Below are 6,000 nucleotides of genomic sequence, written 5' to 3' on the forward strand. Positions count from 1 at the left end.
CTCTGCTCCGAGCCCCGATGCCTTCCCCAGAGCTCTCCGAGTAATTACTCCTGGAGGACCCGCCCACACATGGCAGCCTGGGCTGGTTATTAAACTCCATTCTGGGTCTTTCTTTCCCTTTCAAGGCCCCAGCTGCTCATCGCCGCTGAGCTCAGTGCCCCCATCTGATTGAAAAATTCCTCTGAGCAGCCAGCTGGGGCCCTCCAGGGTTGGGGAGTCCAGCATAATGTGTACAGGAGGTCAGGTGGAAGAAAGACATGGCCGTTTTTTTATCTTTTCTCCAGCTTCCCTATTCGCTCTTTATGGACAGAAGCAGGACCAGCCTGAAGATGTTTATCTCCCTAGCTCGAAGGCTCAGTAAGGTCAATTTCCACCTCTTTACCCCCTTCCCCGGGGCAGTGGTCATGGCAAGAGTTTCCCACTAAACTAACAATGGCCAGGGATAAATCCATGCCCGGCTCCAAGCAGCATAAATCAGGCTCTTGGAGTGGCCAGTCTTCTCTCCCTCCATCCTCAATCTCCGGCTCGGCACTGCCAGCCTTGGTCACAACACCCGAATCTCCTTGGGATCCATATCATGGAGCAAAGTGGGATTTGGGGCCATTTTTAGAGAAACCTTGGGCACCCCTTGTCTCCTGAGAGAGACCTGGCCTCCGGAAGCCCCGACCCCACAGCGCACACACGGCCATGGGATCTGACCGGAGGGCCAGGCTCGGGCTGGATTTATGCTTCCCCTGACGGGTTCTCACGTCCGGGCTCTGCCCCACTGGGAAAGGGCAGGTGCAAAACAACCCTTCCCTCGGCCTCCACCAGCTCCACGACCCCCGACCTCGAGGTGACGCAGCCTGGGGCCTAGATGTGGGATCCTGGGGAGCCTCTGTGAGAAAAAGTGGACCCTGGGCTGACGGGGGCTTGGGAGATAGCCCGATAAGGGTCCTGCTCGCTCTCCCTCCCATCCCACAGTCCACAGCCCTGCAGAGCCACAGGGCAGAGAGGAGAGACGCCTGTGGTAAAGCCATCTTCCTCTGGATTATCCCCAAGACAATGGAAATGGTAGAGTCACAGGTCGGGCCACCTGGCAGGGAGTCGTGTCACACGGCATCCTAGATCCCAGATCAGGGGTCCTAGAGCTTAGATCCCATGGTCAGAGCGTACCTCCCTGCAGGGCACTTGCTCTCATTGGGCAGTGCTGACTGCTAGATGGTTCTTCCTTGGAAGCCAACTAAACCCGGGCTCTTTCTCCCTGCCACTCCTCCTCCCAGGGCCTCAGTTCTGCACTGTGGGGCTGAACAGGTCTGGCTCTGCTTCCGTGAGAAGATCCTTCCAGGGCTTTCTCTCCTGGCTTAGCCGCCGCGTGTAGAGAGCCCTCCAGGAAACCTCAGGATCCTTGCTCATTCCCACTCCAGGCCATGAACCGTCCTGCTTGGATCTGGCACCCGGTCCCTGGTGTCAGGCTCCCCGGCCTAGGAGTTCAGAAGGGGGACCGAGGGGAGCCAGGAAAAGGGCAAGGAACAGCCGTCTCTGTCCCAGCCTCTGAGCTTTAGTGACCCGGGGAAACCAGAGACCATTACTTCTGGACCCTGCCACCCTCTTGGGAGCTGATGCCTCACCTGGCCTGTCCACCCGCCTCCTGGGAGGCCTCTCCTCCATCTCAGAGCTGCCCTCCGGTGGGTTATCCCCACTTCTTATCCACACCTGTGTCCCACTGCTGGTGGCATTTGGTTGGAGAGTGCCTAGGGCCACAGGGCACCCAGGCCTGCGGGCTGGAACCCCAGCCCTGCCTTTGCCACAGAAAAGCCCTGTCCACCTAGAATGTCCTTGAGGACCCTGCTGCCCCAAGCTGTCACCGCCACCGCCACCAGATGTCTAAGCTACAGCTGGGCTTCAAAGAGCTCCCCCCCCCCGAAATCACCATGGGGTGGCAGCGCTCCCTACCATGTGGCCACAGCTCAGCACCCCCTCTTTTGAATCTCATGGCTCTGCCAGGCATGTCTGACACCCACAGCCACTTAGAGGGGCCAGGAGTCACAGGCCGAGCGCTCAGCTCACCCTCCCTGAGGTCTCTGAAGCCCCAGCTTCCTCATCTGAACAGTGGGTACCAGAGCACCCCCTTCCTCGGGCTGCCGAGAGAATAGAAAATACTTCACGGCGCAGGGCAGGTGCTCCATAAAGAGGACCGGGGTCACTCGCATTCAGGGGTAGCCTCCGGGCTGACTCCATCTCGCCACTTGCTCTCCCCCCGCCCACCCTCATGCTCCTTCTGCTCTGGGGCTTGGGGAGGGGCCAGGGAGGGAGTGGTCAGTCGCCTGCTCTGGCCAGGACAGGTCACAAGCTTGTCAGCGTCTCGGGGGGGAAGGGAGACCATCTCACTCTTCAGTCCCCCTCTTGAGATTCCCGACTGATCCTCCATCAGCAGAGCACCTCGGGGTGGGGAGAAGTGAGATTCTGGGGGAGGACCCCCGACCCCTTGGCGGCTGGCCCCCCATGTAACACAGGATATGGCGCAGGGGAGATGCGGGGCCCCACTCTGCACCAGTTATGAATTAGGACCCATTACATACACCCCTAGGTCTTGGTTTCCTCCTGTGTTAGAGGAATATGGGTCCACTCGCCTCCCAGGGCTGACGTGGACATTGGGAGGAGACACTTCTCCCTCCAGGCCCTTGCTTTTTTGCGTCGGACCTTCCCCTCCCCCACTCACTCACTGCTGTCATTTCCGGACTGCAGGTCCCGCCCCCTCGTTTATCAGAGACTTTGGCTTCTGACTTACAGCCTTCCTCTACCCTATGCCCTCTGCGATCCTTCTGGATGACATCACCATCCACGCAGACGGTGACCCGGCCAGCACCCTGGCCTCTCGGCTCCTTGAGTGACCTCTTGCCAAGGACCTCACCCCTGCATCCTGCTCTGGCTTTGCCACCACCTGTCACTGCTCTACCTTGAAAAACACTCTCTCAAACATCCCACTCTTGACCAGCTCTTTGTCTGCCAGCCTTGGGCTTTGGCCGTTCCCACCCCCAGCCCTTTCTTCGCCCGCAGTCCTCTGCTCCCTTCCCGTTCGTCCATCCTGTCCTGTGCTGTCCTTCTTTCCCACATCCCCCTTCTAGGCCACACTCTATCATCCAATACCATTTTTGCCAGGACCCTAAATCCCTTTGTCCCTCCTCTTTGATCACCACACCTGACACCACTCCAGCTCTGGATGAAGCCAGCCACACACTGTCCTCGTGTCCGTGCCCGAGCAGCCAAGCACTGTGGTGGGAGCAGAGAGGCAGAGAACAGGGCAGACTGGCTTCCTATGAAGGCGTGATCTCCAGCCATTAAATGTCCTCCTTCCTCCCAGAAACCCTCTCAGTTTCCCTAGTCAGCTCCTTCTCACTTTCTATAACTATCTCAAACCTCCTCCGTGTCCCTCATGCCTCCAAACCCCATCCGTCCCCAAGTTTCGGCAGAGGTCCTTTCTCCCTGCTTGTCTGAGAAGGTAGCAGTCACCGCACAGAAAGGCCCTCAGCTTCCAGGACCTGGCAGGTTAGTGACTGCGGGCACGTGCCCTGCCTGCCCGTCTTCCTTACTCCCACCCGCTCAGGAGCTTTACGGTGGTGATTATCCCTCCTCTCCACCGAGTCCTTTCTAGGCCTTTAAATATATTCAACTCCCTCCCACCATTCGAAAGGAAGGAGGGAGAGGGGCAGGCCAGGGAAAGGAGAGAGAAACCCCCTCGCCTGGTCCTCATTCTCCTCCAGCCTTTACTTCTTCCTCCTTCATTATCCCCATCTTCTCAAAACAGCGGCCTGTGCTATATCACCTTCATCTCCCTATTTCCCGTCACTCTTCCGCCATCCCTGTCTGGATTCCCATCCCTCTGCATCACCAAAACCACTCCCGTTAACAGCCCCCATGGCCACCTGTCTACATTTTAACCCAAGTCTTGCCTGACCTTGGAGCGGCACCAACCATTGCTCACTATCCCTCCTTTAAAAAAAAAAAAAAAAAGATTTTATTTATTTATTTGACAGAGGGAGAGAGACAGCGAGAGAGGGAACACAAGCAGGGGGAGTGGGAGAGGGAGAAGCAGGCTTCCCGCCGAGCAGGGAGCCCGATGCGGGGCTTGATCCCAGGACCCCCGGGATCATGACCTGAGCCGAAGGAAGACGCCCAACGACTGAGCCACCCAGGTGACCCTCACTATCCCTCCTTAAGGGCTCTCGTTCGGCTTCAAGGACACCTAATGGTTTCCTTCTGCCTTTCTGTCCTCCTCTTTGTGGTCTCCTGTGCAGGCTCTTCTTCCACCGCTGACCCATGAAAGCTGGAGTCTGAGGCTTCCTGGCTCTTTGCTTTGCCCCTGGCTAATTTTATTCGCATCTGTGACATTAATGAGCGATTGCAAATAACACATAAATCTTTCACCCATGTCCACATGTGCACCTGCCATTTCATGTCATACCTGGGACAGTTCTTTTTTTTTCTCCCCGCCCCCCTTCCACCTGGGATATTTCAAAGGAACCCCACACTCAACAGGTCCTCAAACTCATAGTCTTCCCAGACCTCTTTCCCTTCTGGAATCCTGATTCTCTTCCCCTCCACCCTCAGTATCACCTCCCACTCCCTCACTCCCCATATCCCGTCCATCACCCAATTTTATTTCCTGAATTTTTCTCAAAGCCATCGAATCTTTTTTTATCTCCACCATGCCCACCTCCCCTGGTCCAACCTAGTTCTGTGACTGTGGCTAATTGGCATATGCCATATGATTCTGGACCATTCTAAAGTCCCTGCTAAGCCACACTGTAGCTACCATGTCTTTGCAAAACACATCTGATTACATCATCATTCCTTTCTTCACCTGTTTACCCCTTGTGCTCTTCAGGTAAACAGAGTATGGAGCTCAAGAACTTTCGTGGTTTGATACTCGAGTCAAATGTGTGATGAGTTCTGGGACATACCACCTAAGCTTACAGGCTGACTGCGTCACTTATTGTCAGTGTGACCCTTGGCAAGTTCCTTTCTGAATCCTCCCGTATCTGTTTCCTCATCTATAAAATGGAATAATAAGGGAACCACCTCCTGCGGTTTGTTAATGAGAGTTGAATGCATTAGGCACTGAGGATGGCATCTGGCACATAATAAGCATTCAGCAAGCATTCGCTCTTCCCACCCTCTGCCTCCCATCTCATCTCTTGCTCCACTTCCTCTGCTCTCTGTCTAGCCACGCTGGCATTCTTTTGGCCCTTATTCTCATCGTGCTTCCTCTCACCACAGGGCCTTTGCACATGCTGCCCATATCGGGACTCCATTTCTTTCCCTCTCCAGCTATTCATTGCCTGCCTACGTGGCCTTCAGATCACAACTCAAGTGTCGTTTCTTTGGAGATGCCTTCCTGGAGCCCCCTAACTTACTGGTCATCATCATTATTTTACATTTATGTTGTGATGATAATCTATCTCTCCTACACATGTGGGATCCACAAGAGTGGAAATGTTATTTATTTTTGTCACCTTTGCAATCCCAGCGTCTAGAAAAGCATCTGACAAATAATAAATGCTCGATGAATATTATCTAATGAAGAGCACCAAGACCTATAGGAATGCTTAATAAATATTCTTTCAATCTGCCAAGACAGATCCCCAATTCTGAGGGGTTTAAAAAAGTTTGCCCCTGCCCCCAGATACTTCCCTCAGTGCCAGCCACAGTGCCTGAAAATTCTCCGATAAGAGTCTACACCAGGAAACACCAGATCCTCCCATCGTTTGGTGAGAGTGTTAAAATCTCAGAGGACCAAACATATTCATTAGCCAACACATTAGTAACAGAGATTAGCTCCTCTAAGTCTTTTGTTTTTTTCTTTTAAGTAGGCTCCACGACCAAAGTGGGCCTTAAACACACCACCCTGAGATCAAGGGTCAGATGCTCTACCGACTGAGCCGCACCAGCACCCCATCTCCTCTAAGTCTTCACTGCTCCCAGCTGGTACAGAGAGCAGCAAAGAACAGAACACTAGAG

This window comes from Phoca vitulina, unplaced genomic scaffold, assembly GCF_004348235.1.
Source record: "Phoca vitulina isolate PV1807 unplaced genomic scaffold, GSC_HSeal_1.0 scaffold26, whole genome shotgun sequence".
Taxonomy (NCBI): Eukaryota; Metazoa; Chordata; class Mammalia; order Carnivora; family Phocidae; genus Phoca; species Phoca vitulina.